This window comes from Natrix helvetica, assembly GCF_964273705.1.
Source record: "Natrix helvetica genome assembly, chromosome: 5".
Taxonomy (NCBI): Eukaryota; Metazoa; Chordata; class Lepidosauria; order Squamata; family Natricidae; genus Natrix; species Natrix helvetica.
In genome coordinates, this window is record NC_138551.1 from 40,418,819 (window position 1) to 40,438,316 (window position 19,498).

The 19,498-nt window shown below is 37.0% G+C and overlaps 1 protein-coding gene across 6 annotated transcripts in view; it reads right to left on the reverse strand.

The window, feature by feature from the left end:
* LOC309393570 (beta-galactoside alpha-2,6-sialyltransferase 1-like) overlaps window positions 1-19,498 on the reverse strand; it is a 71,213-nt gene that overhangs the window by 20,552 nt on the left and 31,163 nt on the right. For 2 of the 6 annotated variants that reach the window (XM_081955913.1, XM_081955911.1), the window contains exons 2-3: window positions 15,851-16,007; window positions 5,199-5,284 (exon numbers count right to left, since the gene is read on the reverse strand). The exons of 1 other annotated variant lie outside the window; for it this stretch is intronic. The gene's annotated coding sequence lies outside the window, so the exon portion shown is untranslated. Of the gene's footprint in view, window positions 1-5,198; window positions 5,285-8,820; window positions 8,840-15,850; window positions 16,008-19,498 lie in introns of those variants that run through there. 3 more of the 6 variants (XM_081955910.1, XM_081955909.1, XM_081955912.1) reach the window with 2 other exon arrangements.

Below are 19,498 nucleotides of genomic sequence, written 5' to 3' on the forward strand. Positions count from 1 at the left end.
ATGTGATCGGAGTGGAGGGATTCGATGTGACGCTGCCTAGGGTGTCTCCCTCTGCCATGAGTTTTCTGGATCTCGTGCCCCCTGTTGATTTATGTGGGCCTTGGTGGCCACATTGTCTGTCATCAAGAGTACGTGCCAATGTAGAATGTCCTGTTGAAGATGATGCAGGGTGAGTTTCGTTGCCCGCAGCTCTAGGAAGTTGATGTTGCAATCCGCTTTGGCTGGAGACCACTTGCCCTGAGTCACGTAAGGTCTGATGTGTGCACCCCAGCTGGCAAGGCTGGCATCCGTTGTGATGACTACTCTCTCCCACTCCTTGAGGAGATGACCTTTCCAAAGAGTGGTTGATTGCCACCATCCGAGGGACTTTCTCACTGCCAGAGGAAGATGGACCTTCATGGCAGAGTTGCTTCTGTTGGATCTCTGATGAGGCAGAAGTAACCACTGCAACTCCCAGGAATGGAGACGTGCCCATGGGACCCCTGAGATGCATAAAATCATCTTTCCTAGAAATTGTGAGAGGAGCAACACAGGGACCTGCCTCAACCCCTGAATCTTGTGAGCTAGGGATACTAGGCTGTCTATCTTGTCGTGGGAGAGGGACACCCTGCAGTTGGAAGTGTCTATCACTGGCCCCAGGTGGGGAAGCTTGATAGTCGGAGTAAGATGACTTTTTTCCAGGTTCAATGAGAACCCGTGTTTCCGGAAGGACCTCATGGTGATCTGCTTGAACGGACAGGCAGCAAAAGGCTCAGGAAAAAAGGGCGCAAAAAAACCCTTTCAAAATGGCCACCGCACTCGTGTGAGGGTAGAGAAGGAGAAATGGTGACCACATGGTAGCAATGCGGTCGCCAGGCTCTCCGTGGCTCAGCACAAGTGAAAAAAGTAACCAAAAGCACCTGGCTCGCCCCTGGCAGCTGCTGAGAGCACCATTGCCCTTGAAAAGGAAGGAAAAAAACTTTAAAAGGACCTCCCCTGCCGTCCACAAGCGGCACAAAGAGTGGAGCACTCACCACGTCCGTTCCAACCTCAGCCTCATCTGGTGTCATGAGGCACCAGGAGGCGTGGCCAAGGAAAAAGATTCCTCAGTTCCAGGGCAACCAAACTAATTTAACCCATTGCTTGGACTCTCAGCAGTGCACAGGAAAATCAGGGGATTCCTTTTCATTAACTATTTCATTTCTACCGCCAGCTGTTCACAAACATACAGACTCACAAACATAGAACGGAAAGGATATCTATCTGGTTCTTTTCTGGTGCCTACACAAAGCCCATGTTTTAAGTGTTATTGAACCTTCCTTTTACTAGCATAGAAACATAGCATGTACAGGTTATATGGGACCTTAAATAACATCTAGTGTAACTACTAACCAGTATAGGGACCCACTACTACAGCATCCATATCAGATGGTCATTCAGCCTCTGTTTACACAGCTCCGACCATGAAATATCTACCACCTTCCAAGGCAATTGAATAGCTCATACTGGTTTTTTTCTTGATGTTCAGCCAAATTCCATTTCCTTGAAAATGCCACTGTTTCTTGACCTACCCTCTAGACCAGCAATCTTACCTGTCTTCTACTTGTTAGCTTTTCAGATACTTCAATACAGGTATTAAGTATTTTCACAATATTTTCTTCCCTAGGCCAAACACATTTAAAACTTGAAATCATTTTTCATAACTATTTTTTCTAGGACTTTTATCACCTTAACTGTTTATCTGTATCCTAAACATATTTAAGCTACCTTTCTTTAAAGGCAAGGATCCTCTACTCCGACAAAAGCCTTTGTAATAGACAGTCAAATCTCCCACTCTGGGCAAATGTGTTAATAAGGAGCAAAGAGCCAAAGAAATAGCTAAAGAACTTGTCAAAAAGCCACAGCTTTGAAGAATAACTCTCTTATTAAAGAGAGGAGAATTTACACATGTTAAAGATTCATTGGAAGCCAGCAAAGAATCCCCCCCCCCCAGCCGAATTAAATCATTTACTGCAAACACAACAGGTCACTTTCAGAATTTGTATTAATAGACTTAACGTTGGACGTTTGAATACCAGGAGAGCAATCCTAACTTCCTTAGATCACCTTCTTCACTGCCAATGTAGACAGATTGATCTGTGTGCTATCAAATGGCCCCCAGATGTCCCAAATTGGAAGCCTTTGATGCTATTCGAGATGAGAGCAACCAAGCTTCCATTCAAAGTCTTTTGTGATGAAAAGGTTAAATCTTAAATAGCTGATATGATAGCTCCCAAGGTCCTTGCTTCTTCACTCCCAACCTTGAGAGGCAAGAGTATGGGAATCAGTCAGCCTTACCTCATGAAGATGTTCTCAGCACAGAAGCTGGCCTTATTAATGCTTTTGGCTCTTTACCACAAACAAGACAAAATACTGTTTAAAGTAGAAAAATTGAAGAAAACCTTTGTCACAATTGCCACAGCCAAACCACTTATAGACCTTGTATCTTCAAGCACTGAGCCTCTCACTAGCCTCTCAGGAAATAATGGATTGCCTGAAAATGGTCCTATAAAAAATAAAAGCCTGAATCCTCTTATGCCAGTAGAAGTTCTTGCAGTTGAGAAGGAGTTATTACTTTCATCGGGATATTCATTTTCTCTGCTTTTTGCAAACTTCTGCTGTTTTTTTCAGATGAAGGGTGAACGAGAGGAGCAATTGCTTACAAGGACTCTCATGATAATACTGGAAAGTTTCCTACCCTGCAATAGTCATCCCTGCAATGTTTAGAATTAGCTGCTGCTATTTTAGCTTTCTGAATCTTTTTTTCAACAGGTTTTTGACTTAATTTCTGACTTTCATTATGTGTGTCAACTTATTTTTAATCTTCCAGCTGCTTACATCACACCCAGGATTGACTTAATTTTATGGTGTTGTTTTTCACTTTGCAGCAACTTTTACAAGACCGAAAGCATTTATATTTTGTTTCTCATATACATAGTCATTTGTTTCTTCCAGGACCTCTCTCTGAAGGAAACTTTCAAGCAGATGCTGCTGTCCATGTTTTACATACTCTCTTTTCAGATCCATTCTTTGGTCACTCTTTTTTTTTCATCAGAATGCTAGGGGGGCTGGCACAAGCCTGCCATATTCCACTCGACCAGGCCAAACAGAGTTAATCCCTGTGGTTTGGCCTCTAATCAACTATGGCAAATAGATGTCACCTATGTTTCCTCTCTGCCTCCCTGGAAGTATATTCATGTATTTATTGTTACCTATTCTGGAGTGCTTTGGGCCACATCTCAACGAGGAGAAACAGTTAATCATGTTATTTCTCATCTTTTTTCAGCTATTACTGCTTTGGGCAAACTTTTCTCTTTAAAAACTGATAATGGCCTATTTTTCATTGGCCTTTTTGCAATTTTGTACAATTGTTTTAACTCATGGGCTTCCTATAATTCCACAGATTAAGCCATTGTGGAACGTGCTAATTGGTCCTGCAAGGACTGTCTTCCCAAACAAATAAAAAAGGCGGGCTCTTGGGCTATCGGGTACCCAACCAATCAATTTGTTGAATTTGGCGTACCCCAATTTGGCGTGGGTAACACAACAGGTAAAAAAAGTTTTGCCTCCCCCTTAGGGGAACGAGGATATGTTGTGCTTGCTCCTACAGTTAGTGTTAATAAATCTTCAGCCCTCGTCTTATGGGGTTTGCGTTAAATACATTTTGTATTCATTACAAAAAAAGGAATATCTATGATTCAGCATAATTTACCGAAACAGCAAAACAAACAATATCTCTCTTTAGCACTGCATAAAATAGCAACTGAACTTTTTCACTTCATAAACCTATTTTATTTTCAAAGTTTACATGCTAGTACTGAATCAAAATCAAGTTTTCCCTTTAAAAAAGCCTAATAATTTTGTTGCTTACTGTTGTGTTTTTAATTCACAATAAAAAATCATTTGCAATTACAGGCTTCATTAAATTGCAATTCCCATTACCCTCACCATTATCACTTAGTCTTTGCTTACATGAATTTTCATCTGAGGTTCAAAAGAAAGTCACTCTTTTCCAACTCATTTTTATGTAAATATTATGAATATAATATAATTCTATTTATCTATGTTCTGTGGAATCAACATTCTACACAATCATGAAAAGCCAGCAATAGGGATGGTGTAATTTGGATTTAATTTTGGATAGGGACGCAATGGCTCAGTGGCTAAGACGTTGATCTTATTGATCAGAAAGGTTGGCAATTCAGCGGTTTGAATCCCCAGCGCTCCGTAATGGAGTGAGCTCCCGTTACTTGTCCCAGTTTCTACCAACCTAGCAGTTCGAAAGCATGTAAAAATGCAAGTAGAAAAATAGGGACCACCTTTGGTCAGAAGGTAACAGTGTTTCATGCGCCTTCAGCATTTAGACATTCTGGCCATATGACCATGGAAATGTTTTCGGACAGCTCTGGCTCTTTGGCTCTGAAACAGAGATGAGCACCGCCCCCTAGAGTCAGGAACAACTAGCACATATGTGCGAGGGGAACCTTTGCCTTTAATTTGGATTTCTGTACTGAGCAGACTTCAGACTATGTTATATAAATGATCTTTCCAATTCTACAAGACTACCATGCAACTAGAAAAGGACAATGATTACAAGACCCTGCAGGTTGAGAAACCACATATTCTCCTATTAGACTTGCCCCGCTTACCCAAGCGTACCACATTCACAGTGCTTTCTAAAACAAGAAGCAAATTCTCATATAAATATAACTGACTTTTCTCATGCACCTGTGGCTACCTTCAATCGTTGATCATTGGTTTCGCTGTTTAGTTGTCAAATAAACTTTACTTTTGCTTCAAGTCCTTCATTGGGAGTCCAGGCTCGTAATCAGATTGAAAATTTTTCAAAGAACTAATATCTATTTTTCTCTGTTAGTAAACAAATGTTGTTACCATGGAAAAAATTATGATAAAGAAGAAGTTACTAGACAAAATTGAACTAAGGCAGTGGAACTATACTGCTTGCGTTGGCAATTTATACAATTTTAAAACTGAAACTTTCATGATATAATCCTTGATCGCCCCAAAGTACTCTTATCAGTAAAACTGTGTATAATTAACAATTGCAGTCCTGTCCACATTGTGTTTTACAATGAATACTTTTTTTTTTTATATCAACAAGTCATGCAGGTTATTTCTGAACTGTAGTATCAATTCATCCATAAAAATATATAACTTACTTTTCTGAAGTAATATGCAGCTAAAATACTGTGCACATTTTGCTGAAGAGACTTAAGAAATTCCAAAGACAACAATTAGAGGAAGTCTGTAATAAATAAATAAATAATACATTTTAAAGAGGCAGGAACCATAATTTAAAACAACTGTGAAAGTCTAAAATAGATAGGAATCAGAAGTGGGTTCCTACTGGTTCGGCCCAGTTTAGCCGAACTGGTAGTGATATGGCAGTCTGGGTTGCTGGAACCATCAGCGACCCAGGCCTGTCACACCCCCGAACTCATTCCCCAGTCGCCACCTTCATCTTGTTTTTGAGTTCTGTGCATGCGCAGAATAATTTTAATTGAACTGTGCATGTCTGCGCAGCATGCACCCAGTGTGTGTTGCACATGCGAAGCGCGCGCATGAGCGAACTGGCAGTAAAGCCAGCCAAGTCCCTTTCGGGAGAGGGGGCGGTATATAAACGCTAATAATAAGAACCCACCCCTGATAGGAATAAGATAAAACAAATTTGAAGAGAATATTCCCCTTGTTAACCTATAAAGTAAAGGTAAAGTCCTAGAAATTTACTATCACAAAGTTTACTTTCATTTGTAACAAGTATTTATCTTAGTAAGGGAAACCACTCTATAATAAAAGTCATGTCATTATCAGCCTACTTTTAATGTACATACATTGATATGTACTATATCAGTAACATTATTGCTTGGCAACAATTGGTGCTACGTGAGATTTTTAAATCACATTTTGATATAGGGCTCATATGTTGGTATAAGACCACCATGATGGAAATTCTAAGAATGTTAAAAAAAGCCATGAACAAATTACACTTTTAATGAGATTAACAATAAATAGCATCAAAGCAATAGTCACTAATCATGTACACTATATAACAAATCAATTCCTAATTATGAAATAAAATATTTTTTTAAGTATATTGTCAAAGTATGTTTGCTAGTCGGTTGACAGATTTATCCCTGGCTGCTGTTGAATAATGAAATTAAAACGGGCAGACATCTATAAAAATAATAGCATTAGAAGTAAGCTTGATTTCTCACTGTATTCTGTTTAAAATGTTGCTGTTTTCAAAATTACAGAGAATAAGAATGATGAGATGTCCCATAAAAGCTGCAAACCATACTCTGTGAATATATGTATATCATTCTTAGAATCAGGGAAAGGGGTATGTATTTGTGTTACAACCCCTGGTATGACTAAATATGGGAGGAAGGTCAACTGGCTCAACTGATAAGTTCCCTGGCTCAACTGATAAGGAAGACAGCCCGTGGCTTAGTGGCTAAAACTCCTGCCTAAGATATATACAGCCCGGGTTCAAATCCCAGTAAGGGTATGGCTAGCTGATGAGAGCTAATTAGCTCGAAATAGATCTATACTAGTCTCCCTTTATTTATCAGTATAAATATAACACAAATATAAAAAGGCAACATTAAAAATAAAAATATGGTTTTCTGCCTGCATGGTCTTCTGTGATAAGCCGAAGGACAGAAAGAGGGAGTAGTGACCTTCCTCCCATATTTAGTCATACCAGGGGTTGTAACACAAATACATACCTATTTCCCTGGCTCAACTGATAAGGAAGACAGCCCGTGGCTTAGTGGCTAAAATTCCTGCCTAAGATATATACAGCCCGGGCTCAAATCCCAGTAAGGGTATGGCTAGCTGATGAGAGCTAATTAGCTCGAAATAGATCTATACTAGTCTCCCTTTATTTATTTATCAGTATAAATATAACACAAATATAAAAAGGCAACATTAAAAATAAAAATATGGTTTTCTGCCTGCATGGTCTTCTGTGATAAGCCGAAGGACAGAAAGAGGGAGTAGTGACCTTCCTCCCATATTTAGTCATACCAGGGGTTGTAACACAAATACATACATACATACATACATACACACACACACACACACACACACACACACACACACACACACACATATTCACAGAGTATGGTTTGCAGCTTTTATGGGACATCTCATCATATCTATCATATCTATCATCTATCTATCTATCATCTATCTATCTATCTATCTTCAGTGTATACACACACACACACACACACACACTACATTAATGGAAAAAAACTCATGGCACATGATTGTGCTTCAGATCAAGGTATGCACATTTGATAACTGTGTCTGCCAATTAAACATGAATAATACACAGGCTAATAATAGTTAAAATACTCTCTAAGAGCTCCGAAGTCTCAGAAACAAATTAACGAATGCAAATAATTGATTCTTGAATGCAAAAAAGGCATATCCTTGATGTTTTTTGAATTATGTATAATTATGTATACATTATAATATTTCTGCTTCTGAAGTAACTTACCATGTCAAATGTTATATGTACTCTAGTTGGAGTGGATAAAAGGAACATTAACAGGAGAAGGAAATGATTAATAGCTTTTTGGGGTCATGTCTAGGACTTAGATTTGCTGAAATTAATGAGACCTAATTTTGTCATAACCATGCTCTATACCAGTGATAGCTAACCTTTTTCAGATCACATGCCAAAAACGGGGGTAGCACAGGGTGTGCCCACACCCATAATGCTATGTACGTGACCCCCCTGTGCATGCACGTGCAACCAGCGCTTTCCCCGCTTTTGGCACACTTTTTTCACCCTCCCCAGGCTCCAGAGGCTTTCTAGGATCATGGGGAGGGCAAAAAAGCCTCCGCCCACAAGCCCGGAGGCCCTCCGGAGGCTTCAGGAGGTTTACTGAAGCCTTCGGAGGGTGAAATTGACCCTACAGGCAACCCGGAGGTTTGGGAACAGTGACTTCCGGTTTGCCTGTACAGCTGTTTTTCACCCTCCAGAGCCTTAAGGAACTTCACTGAAGGCTCCAGAGGGTGAAAAACGGCTCTATGGACAAACTGGAATCACTTCTGGGCTGCCTGTAGGGCCGTTTTTCACCCTCCACAGGGACGGTTGTCACCTCCACATCCTTCCCGAGGCTTCAGGGACAACATTCTTTTAATAAGTAGCTTCTCTCCAGAGGTTTTTACTCTGCTGCCTGAATTTCCAAGCAAAAAATTGCCGATGTTGGGAGAAGAACACTTGATCACATTGGAAGAGAACATTTTAAATAATGTTTCAACATTTTTCATTTGTGCTCAAAATTATATTGCAAAAAGTTATTATAAAAGTCTATTAAAGGTCTATTAATGGTCTATTAAAATATGAGACAATTGAAAAAATGGAATTAAACTATTCTATTGTTACCTGCCTGTTTGCTACTCACTGTTAGGGAGAAAGGTTTTTTTGCCCCCAATTTAAAACTTTTCTGAATTCAAACAAATGAATGTTCTACCTTTGCTTTATCCATACCATCTTCAAAGAACTATTTGTTCCTCAGAATAGGAATCCTCATAGAGTGGATACTAAGATTTGTCCTTGCAAGAATAGTTTGAAACTGTTTTTGAACTGAAGAAATATCTCTTTTTGGTGGCAATGGAATACTTCCTGCTAATACCAACAGCATTTGTATATGGAGTCCAGCACGGAAAAAAGGGAGAAAGGAATATTTTTGTAGAGTCCACAATCAGAACCTATCCTCATCTGTGTATTATTAGTGAGTCTGAGCCAGTTAATGGGGTAGTTACCTTGGAAAGAGGATCTGCTGAGTTGATATTTCCAAGAGCAGCTGAGGTGGAAAGAATCAGAATATCAGGTAACAATATTATGTGAATTTAACAGGGCAGGGTAAGAAATGGAATGTATAGTGGATTTCTTGAGTGTGGGTAAAATAAATAAGGATGACTATGTCTAAATGTTACTTTAAAACATTAAAACATGATGGGTTCATTTTAATGTATGTATTATTTGGCATTTAATATAAAAGGTTAATTCTTCCTTTTCTCTCTTTATAGAGAGAGAGATTCCAATTTTGGATTGAGAAGACAAACAGTTCTTAACTTTGTTACTTTTCTGTTACTTTTTCCAGAATAATGGGCCAACAAAACTTCTTTTTTAACCTCCTTAATCTCTCATTGAGATTTTGAGGAAAATATTGTGTGATCTTTTTTTTCTTTTTGGATAATTTTCCAGCTCTTGTTTAATGATTAAAAATGTCCAATTAAATTCATTGTTCCTCTCCCATCAGCACAAAGCTGCTTACATAGCCTCTAATTGCGTTGAGGGCATGGCAGGAGTAAAGGCTTGTGATGGACTATCTTTAATCACAATTTGGGACAAAGCCTATTAATTTTGCATTCTGTAACTTGGGTTTACCCAATGGAAAGTTATTCGCTTGTGTAGACACATGAAGGATGCTTAATGGGTGAGAAATTACGCATCTTTAACAGACACAAACCTGAAATCCATTCCAGCAGGTATCAAAATGGTCTTGGATAATTGAATTTTCAATCTACATTTCACATTTCTGTAAAATGTAAGGAATGGCCACTTACCTCCTAAGTGTGCAGAAGGTAATCAAAATTATCAATGTTTTGACAGGATGAAGAGCTTTTCTTATCACTCAAGAAATCAAATATTCTAATTATTGTTGGAAATCTTACAAAGCATTCTCAACATGGGCGTGCTGTAAGTTAATGTTGATAGTTTCCAGACAAGATCTGTTTAAGGTACATATTTTAATATTGCATTTTTATTTTAAATTTTATGTCATATAGTATGCTTTATTTTAATTGTGATGCTTCTGGGATTAATAAACAAACAAGGCTGTGCTTTTTCTTCTTCTGTTTTTCTGAGAGCTCTCTGTGCAACCATGCTGTTTTTTTCTGGGGTCTCTCGTTGGTTTTGTTTGGGCCTTTATTATCTCGTTTACCTGTGACTCCATTATGAATTCTAGTATGACATTGTCACTCTCCCCCAAAGTTCCTACAACTTCCATTCCCTCAATCATCTCATCCCTATTAGTAGGAATTAAGTCCAGCATAGCTGACCCTCTAGTTACCTCTTCCACCTTTTGGGTGATCATGTTGTCAGCTAGGTTTGTCAGGAACCTGTTTGATCTTCCATTAGGAGAGGCTGTTTCTTAAAAGTTTCTCAAATGTTATGATTTCTCAGTGCTTCACAGCCTTTTTATCTCTCACTTTCTCCCCCTCAAAGCCAGAGTTTCTAGGCCACTTTGTCCATAAGAATCACACCACCAGATACCCTTGTTCCTGCTCAAAAAGATGGCCAGGGAAGTCATTGGAAACATAACAGAGAGTATCACTCCTTCCTCATTTGCTCCCAAGTGGATTTGGCAATTGATAAGTCTGGTGAAGAGGATAAGATAGATCTGGAATGTTTTCTCCATCTCTTGAGCAGGAGTCATGAGTCTAGAAAACAACCCCATATTGCGCCTGGGTCTATCTGGAGTAATGCAACCCTATCCAGAACTAAAGATGATAAGCATCTGGATCTGAACACATCCATCCATTGAGATTATATGCATTTTAATTACAGTATATTTGCTCCAAAGATTCAGAGGTAATTTAAACCACTGATTTATAAGTAGTTCAACATATTGTAATATTTTCAAGAATAATGTAATCTTCAATATTCTACATAACCTGAACAGAATACACATAATCTAAATAAATCCCAATTTTTTACAGTAATCCATAATCATTTTGATCCAACAGAAATTAGATTTCTAATGCATAGCATACCTTGAATAAACTATATATTGCTGCATAGCTATATGCTATAAATTCTGGTAGTGATATTAAATAATTATCCAAAATAACAAAATAGCACAAGCATATTTTTGAAAGCTTGTTTAGTAACCACTTCAATAACACTCATAATATGTTGTGATTGTCTAATAAAAAGAGCCAAAATGCAAGAATTTAATTGAAAATTACAAGAGACAATAGACATCACTGTGGAATGTATAATGTAATTTAGTGGATGTAGAATAAACCTATCTGTAATCATTTTAGTAGTAGAATGAAGATACCAATCCAATGTAGTAAGGATGGTAGGAACCAAATGTTTTAAAAACATATTACAGATACAATAATATTTAAAACAAATAAATCCAATTTACCTGATTCTAATTCCAGAATGTCAATTCCAAAGAATATTATGTTATGTATCTATTTTTCTATTAATCCTGATTGATTTGGTTATAGAAGGAATTAAAGTCTGTAAAATGCTAGCTAACATCACTTGGCATCAAGATTAAACACAATATTAGTATGTAACTTGAACTTCTAGTGGATTTTCCTCTGGTTACTGTAAAATGTCCCATAACATAAAGAGGGAAAATTTGTTAGATTAAGTAACACATCACAGGCCTTTAATAATACATGTGTCAATATATTTATTTTCTAAAAGTGTTGTATTATCATTTATATTTGAGCTTCTGCCCTGATTTGGATTTTATGAGATGTTTAACTAATTTTAAATTTTATATTTTATTCCCTATCTCTTACATCTTAATCTTATCTATATAACTTGTATCTTTGGAATATACTTTATAATTGTATTTCCTTTTTCTAAAACTATACTGTCACAAAAGTTTCTTCCAAGTAAACAGAGATTGAAAGATGTGTGTTTGAGTGAAAAATATGGGTTCACGAAACCTAGTTTCCAACTATAAATGTAACCATTGCACAAAACAAATTCCATTTCTTCCCACAATTGAAAAAATGTCTAGCTGATGCTATTCCCTCTTCCTCAACACATTTCACCAAACAATTTTGAGATAATAACTAAGAATGCTACCTTTCTTCAGCCAACTACCTGACTAAAATAATGCTATGTTGAAACCCTAAAGCTTTTAGCTTTATGCTAATGAAGGGCATGGAGCAATCACATACCCACATATAGAATAGATAATCCAAAATCAACAGGAAAGATTAAGAAGTAATTCTTGTAATTCACAGCATTTGTACAGACAATCATTGCTTTGTTCCTCAAATAGAAGACATTGACTATTGACCCAAAGAAAAAACAGGCATATGCAGTTTGATTTGGAGACAAAATGATAATCTGAAAAGGAAGATGAAATCAGTGTTTTGGAAACTCTAGTAGAAGAAGTCTAGTTTACCCTTTACTCTGCCATTACCATGAAGCATAAGAAGTAGAAATCTATTAAGCACTTCCAAAATGCAATACATGAATTACAAGGTTGAAATGTTCTAACCTTTGCAATGTTCTTTTCAAAAATCATTTTAGTGGCATAGCCATTGCAGTAATTGCTTATTCTGGGCCAGTCTGGTAACTGTGGAAGACCTCAGTACTATCATTAGTTTCCCAGAAACAGAGATAACCTACTATCATGTATTATACTCATTATAATAGGAATGCCCTAAACCTGCCTTATCCAATGTACTATACCGAGATAGTATCCAATATACTATACCAAGATATGTCCAGTTACAATGCTCATACCCCAGTCAGTGTGGCTGGCTATACTAACTGGAGATTCTGGAAGCTCCAATTTCATCCATAGGGATCCATCTTTGGGGATATATGTATAACTATGATTAAACTGTAAACAAATCTGCAAACCAGCATCATTATCATAATTTATGTTCTATATTGTTTTATATCATTTTTTACAGTTCTAAGAGTAAATATATGACATATCAAAAATACCGTTACGACAAACACTATTACATACCATAAAGCAATACTGGACAAGATTACATATAAAATACATATAAGATTTTACAGGGATAGCTTAATCTCCATTTAAAGCCATCCTTTAAACGCTAAAGACTAATTTCTGTATTGCATTATTTCTATCATCAGCATCTTAAAGCCTTTTTATTCAGATTAGAATTCATTGATTTTCATTCCAGAAATATTCACAATTCCTACAAATGATACAACCATTTAAAAATTTCACTTTTTTTTGACAGGTCTTTGAACCAGAGCAAAGATTAGGATTCTGATTGGTGCTAGAAGCCATTACTTACACATTACTTACTTTAAGACAATCAGATGTGTTCAGTGAAGAAAATCTATTCAGGACTTTTAGCAAAAACCATCAAATTCAAAGAGGATTTCATTCTGAGCAATCAAATAGAAATGTTTGTGGAAATAATTGTCCATAATCAGCGGCTAGAAATGGAGGTTGGTTTTGCAATAAAATCATTTACTTAAATATAAAAACTTTTTCCACAAAGGTTTAAGCATGAAATGTTCCCTACCTAGAAGCCATGAGCACTTTCTGATTTCATTAAGTACTGGTCAACCCATGATCTACTCTAAGTCATGCTTTCAGAGATATTTTGTTATCAGAACAAAGAAACAGAACAGAGAATGATGACAGGTGGGCAAAAAGGCTGTGGGAATGAGAGCGAGTTTCAACTTCCTACCAGTTTCCCTATTAATATTGCTTGTGGGAAACTGGCAGGAGCATTGCCAATCACTTCTCCTTCTCTTTGGCTGACCCATGGAACTGCCTGTCACTGCTGGGGAGAGTGGGAACAAAGGGAGAACTGTGAGAAAAACCTGGACCCTCACTTCCCAAGCCTCTTCTTAACAGACTTTAAATCAGGGGTAGCAAATGTGAGACCCCTAGGCTGGATGCCTCACACGCTGGCCATGCCCATGCCCAGTTTAGCAAAGGGGAAAAAAGTTGCGATGCGTCATGTGACAACTCCGTGACAATGCGAGTTTGACACCCCTGGTTTAAATCATTCAGAACAGAATTGCTGGATTAAGAGTAGAATCTGCAGCTGCATTAAGAGTAGGAAAGTATTGATGCTGTGCTATCCTATTGTCATGATGCAAGTCATAAGACAGCAAGGTCTTAGGATGACTCTGGCTTGGGCTGATGATCCCCCTGACCATGGCAGGGGAATGATGACAACCTATAATACATCAACTCCAGAATGCCCTGCCATTGCCTTGATGGTGAAGTATGCCCACCATTATGCGATGGGACACTGGTAATCTGGGTCATGTCCATGGCTGAGTTTTCTTTGTTTCACAAAAGTAGATTATTAAATACGAAATGGCTAACTTTGTATCCAGACCTTCCGGTTACCATTTAGTATGTTCAAATAATGAAGTGTTCTGAAGCCAATAATATAAATCTCTTGTTTAGAGTTTACTTACAATCCAGGCTTGCTTATTTGCTCAATCATAATTCCAATTTATGGCATTATATAAAGCTATTCCTTACTGGTTGCATGAAAAGTGAAATAAGATAGAAAGAAAGGAGTTTGGGGCACAACCGTGATTCATTAGCATTCTAGTTTACAAATCCAGGAATCCTGCTTAGTCATTGCAAAGCCAACATTTGGGGGGAGGGGGAGAAACAGTATCTGCAGATATGAAACAGTTGCTAGGGAAGGCAGCAAATGCCCCCTGAATCTTTTTTTAGTCCTCACAGCTGTCTCTGGCCATGATTGCTAAAAACTGATGGCATGCATTCACCATGCTGGGAATCAGATGGAAAATATAGCCCTAAAACACATATACTGTACATCATCTTTAGTGTGGGACTCTAACTATATACCTTATTCCAGATATTAATAATTTATAAATTTTTAGTTCTTTTGTTTTCAGTTTCCTAGTATGAAACCTGCTGCATCTTGGCAATTAATTTTTTTCATCACATAAATCATGAAAAATGATATTAGCCTTAGTTACATCCTATCTTATGCAACATTCCCTGGTCATAGTAAAGATGAAATACCAATCAGGTTTGAAAAATTTGGCCAATTTCTGTGAGTGCAATCTAATCCAATTTTACTCTAAAGATGTTCATAGTAGCTATGCAAGCTAGAATCTGTAATCTGGAGTCTACCTTGCATTCCACCAACTAGGACATACTTGCAAGTGGCCTGTCACTTTAAAGGAAGACTGAGAAATTCATGGTTGGATGGAGCTGATCAAACTCTCAAAAAAGAAAGAAGTTTAAAGAATAAGAAACAATATTTGAAGCAGTAATAGATGTAGTGGAAGTAAAGATGGTTTCCAAGGAGAGAAAGGCATGAAGAGTTATATTAAGTAATGCTGCTGTAAATTTAAGATTGGGTTAATATTCCTTTTATCTTATTCCTTGCCTTTAATTTATTTTACTTTTTTGTGTATTATTGGACTGGAGGCACCCAATTGAAAAATAATGCAGTGAGTAGATTAAAATTAGGACTATAAAGTAGTAAGAATGCTATAGAAATGGTAAGAAGACAAATACAATGCTGTATGCAAATCCCAATGGATTTAAAGAGAGCTGCACACTTCTGTAAAATCTATGGATAATGGACAATGCCACAAATGAATTGTGACACATGTTCCCAAACATCCTAAACTTCCTCATTGGGAATTTTGCTTCTAGAAGGTATTTTGTTAAGGTAATGATTTAACACAGTGTTAAATGTCACTAATTATAACATTTACTTCATGTTGGATATTTCCATGAGTTCTTCCATGAAGTTCAGGACTGACTGAACCACCACTATTAAAAATCATTTCATTTGTCTTTCAGTATTTCTACTTTGCACATGAAGTGTTGTATATTCTTCCAAAATGAATCCTAAAGTATGGCTGATATCAAGGACCTATTATCTATTATCTGACATAACAATGTTTTTTAAATAAAAGGCAATGTAAACAACAATAAACAATCTATCAATAAAGCTGGCATTAATAAGTTACCAATCATATAAAAATTGATGTACTTAATGCAAGTATGTTTTCCTTATGGACCTACGTACCCACTTTATAACACACTGTGGATTCTTGATCAACCATTTTTATGGCTCAGATATTATATTTACAGATACTTCAGCAAAATCATTTTTTATTCCAGATTATAGATGTCACAAAATCATGTCCGGGTTTATTTTGTTATCTCTCAGAATGCTCCATGTATTTTCTAAAAAAAACCACTCATAGGCCTCCTTCCCAATATTCTTCCATACAGTTAGGTTATTGTAAACATTGGCATGGTATTATGGTGGTGAGAATGGACACAATGGTGAACATTAAGTTAAAAAAATAGACTCCCAATGGCAATACATAGTTATGTGTTGCAATCTTCAATTAGCCTGGTGCCTTGTGGAGACATACTTTGGTATCAATACACAAAAAGGGATACACATACAGACTTCAAAGAAATACATTTCTCTCTGGCTGTCCTTGGACCGAGAGGGAGTCTATCACAGATAGCATTTTGACATTCCTTTCTGCCTGCAACGAAGGGGAGGTTTTAGAATAAGCTTTCATCTTTAGGTGCGATATTTTTGGCTTGTAACTAATTTTTATAATCATGTGTAGAGTGTTGCTATGTATGAAATCATAATCTTCCCTATGATTCCTTTGTTTGCTTTCTGTAACCACCCATTTTTGTAACCAATAAAAGGGGGCGCGTTGGCAAAAGTCGGTGTGCTTCCATCCTGAGAAAACTTTCTCAGAATTGGTTTGTTTCATGGAAGACCCTCCGGTGATTCTTACAGTTATGGTCTTGCAATTAAGGAAGACAATACTATTACGTTCATGCATGATGTCTACAAGTATAATTGCTGTATTTGCCACTCATTTGAAACATAATGGGACTTTAAATTAAACATAATTCCTGCTGATTTTACTACATGTATATCAGAAACATTCAATATGTGGAGTTTCAGACGTGACTGAACTTCAGTTGTTATCATTCATCACTAGCTCTACTTGCTAGGAACAGAGAGAGTTGGAAACCATGAATATTTTCAGGACCACACAATGTCCATCATTAATGGAGTTTGTTAACAGAATAAAAACGGGTTTTTCTAGAAATATAACAAATCATTCCAGGTTGGGGTACCCTTCAGTATTACTGGTCCCATTCGTACTCTGTTTTTTGCTACATTTTTATAGAATATACAATGACCAATGCAGATGTGGGGGACCAAATGCAAAATAATATTTCTATGCATGTGGAATGTGATAATAACATCTGCTCTCAGAATTAACTTCTAAGTGGACCTGGCAATTTAGCCCAAAAGACCTAAACTAAATGGTTTTCATATTTAAATGATGATTTCACATTTTTCTTTTGAAAAACCAGATTATCTCAGGGGATGTAATTATTGACCTTTCACTCTTCAGAAGAGTGGGGAATTTTTTTTCCTGTGAGAATATTCTGTATTTATTAAAAACAAAGTTCAACATGACTTAACAGGCAATTTTCTAGGCCATGATAACATTGAAATGTTTCAGTGGGTGCAGTGATTACTATGGAAGACATGTTTGTTTGATTATTGAGCAGATAAAAAAAAGGTGTGGGTTGTGGAAACCTGATTAGGGTGTGGTTTTCTGACAAAGGACATGCCATATGAATTTGAATGTACAGCACAGTAACTCTTACAGGATCCAGAACAATTCTTATCTACAAGGGTAACGTCATAATGGGACACATCCACCATCACTCTTCTATAATTTGTTAATTGGAACTCAGGATGAAGAGTAGCTTGTAACTTAATTGTCACTGTCTTCTAATAAGAGTTTTTACAGATAATATGATTGAACTCTACATAATGCCTATTTAACATAGGAAACAACCACGTTAAATCTGATCACAGACACCATGAAATATAATTGTCTCAGCAGAAGGATAATAATATGTAATTAGCTTCCTCTTACTGAACATCTTCCTCCTGTGATCCCATTACAGTGTAACACTGGAATCCATGTATCCACATGGGCCACCTGTAGCTCTTCCACAGTCTCTTTCCAAGCCCACTCTGAACTGCATGTAATACTATTTACAGTTTTTTACCAAATTTCAATAACAGATTGTAAGCATTAAAAGTTAAGATGAATCCTTTCCACCTTCAAAATTGAAAGGACAATTTGTTTCTGTGCCTGCCTCTTTCCAATAAAGCACACAGAGAGAGTCTAATGTTTGGCAACAGATATTTGAACAGAAGAATTGTCTACTGAAAAATATTTTTAGTTTACACAAAAAACTGTTGACTATATTTCCTTGAGATGATAGAAGGTAGTCAACCATCTACCTTTGGGTTAGGGTTAGAGTGTTAGCACAATGTATTCTATTATTTTAGACCTATGTGCTTCCCTGTAATTAAATTCCACATTGATTAGTTTTCATAGGGGGTTATTCATTAACTCCATCATAATAAAGTACTCACTTTTGTTTAATTATATGGCCATTATATGATTTTTTTTGGCTTGTTGTATTCTCTGGTTTATTTTTCTATCTTTAGGTACATTTTACTTATGGATGCCCTAGGTCATATAGAAAATTATATAAATGAATTGAATGCATCTTTGAAAAAAATCAACATCTCGTCTGGGTCGTTGGGAGCGGGGAGATCCTGTTTCATCGCTGCTGGAAGTATGAGTGTATATGTGTAGTGACCAAGTTGATGAGTGTCCTTTATTGCATAAAGGTGGTTGGTTTCCTCTAGACATTGCTAACCACTGGTGTTAGAGAGCAGCCGTCGCAAATGAGAGGAGGGATCAGATGAGGAATTAGCCTAGACTCATTACATAGTTTTCATATGTGGTTATTCATTAACTCCATCATAATAAAGTACTCACTTTTGTTCCAGCAGTTTAGACATTAATAGCTGTGTGTTGTGTCATTTTTGAGGGACATTGTGCTGCATTTACACTGTATACTCACTACTTTACATTGTAGCTTCAGTGTTGTCACATGAAAAAATAGACTTGAATATTTCCAAAATGGGAGGGGGTGACTCATTCTGTAATATCCTATCTGTCCTAGTTAAACAACAAAAATAAATAGTCTTTGTATGTTCCCCAAACAGAACCCATACAAAAAATGTTGAGCCTGTTTTGGCTATCAAAATCTCATTCAACCCTGAAGCCACATGACCACATGACCATCAGAATTCTTGGTATCTCAACTTGACTAACCTTGCAAATTGGTTGGGAAGAAAGAGGAATAATATGCTCTAATTAAGTTTCACAAGAAAGACAAAAGAACAATATAATAATGATTCATACACCATTTTATCTAAAAGAAGGGCCTTTCAAAAACAACACTAAACTATGTGAAAGTAGTGAGAACTGAAGAATAATATGCTTGCTGTATCTTCACTAAAATCTGGATATAATTACACTGTTCAGATGGAAAAAAAGAAATTGTAGAAGGAAGGAAGGATGGAAGGAAGGAAGGAAGGAAGGAAGATTAGCATTTTTAAACTTACATGCCAGCATGTAGTTCCAGCCATAACCAATGGAACCCACTCAGGAAAAAAATGCACCCATATTCTAAATCAATCATAATGTACTGATGCTGTTTTTTTTTTTTCCATGGCATTTTAAGGTTCACTACAGAACAAATAGTAGTGACTGGGCAGGCAAAGGAAGTGGGTGGATGGGGCAAGCACGGTGCGGACT